This window comes from Citrus sinensis, chromosome 6 (genome assembly GCF_022201045.2).
Source record: "Citrus sinensis cultivar Valencia sweet orange chromosome 6, DVS_A1.0, whole genome shotgun sequence".
Classification (NCBI taxonomy): Eukaryota; Viridiplantae; Streptophyta; class Magnoliopsida; order Sapindales; family Rutaceae; genus Citrus; species Citrus sinensis.
The window spans coordinates 14,482,046-14,482,626 of record NC_068561.1 but is presented as its reverse complement, the minus strand read 5'-3'; the positions used below and the strand labels follow the sequence as shown (position 1 = coordinate 14,482,626).

General features: G+C 38.6%; 1 non-coding gene across 1 annotated transcript; it reads left to right on the top strand.

Annotated features, from left to right (window-relative positions):
• The first annotated feature begins 223 nt into the window (after positions 1-223).
• LOC127903153 (small nucleolar RNA R71) lies at positions 224-327 on the top strand. Its single transcript, XR_008055873.1, has one exon. It is a non-coding gene; the product is annotated as a small nucleolar RNA R71 (small nucleolar RNA).
• The last annotated feature ends 254 nt before the right edge of the window (positions 328-581 follow it).

The window sequence follows — 581 nt, the reverse complement described above, 5'->3', positions numbered from 1 at the left end:
TGAAGTTGATTCGCCAATTTGAACCTCATTCACTCCTTTAATTCTTCTAGTAGTCCTAAGTGATCGACTCCGTTGTTGGGAATTATCTGCTTGTCGCTGGAAGAATTCCCAAATTTCTGATGCACTTTTTGACATTAGCTCTCCTCCACTTGTTGCCATTAGCCATTCTTGCACATTCGGCAATAATCCCTCCAAAAAGTATTGGCATTGGTGCCATTTCTCGTAGCCATGATGTGGACACTTCAAGAGTAGCCCATTGAATCGCTCCCATGTTTCGAAAAATTGCTCGTCCTCTCTCTGGGTAAACTCCGAGATTTCCCTGCGAATAGCATTGGTTTTATGTACTGGGAAATATTTATTCAAAAATTTTGTAACCATTTGTTCCCATGATGCAATGCTATTAGCAGGCAATGTATTAAGCCATGAACGAGCCCTATCCTTTAAAGAAAATGGGAATAGTCTAAGTTTAACATCATCGTCTGAAAAATTTTCATATTTAAAAGTTTGACAAATGGCATGAAAATCGTTCAGATGATTATATGGATCCTCATTTTCTAGGCCATAAAATGTGGGTAGACAAT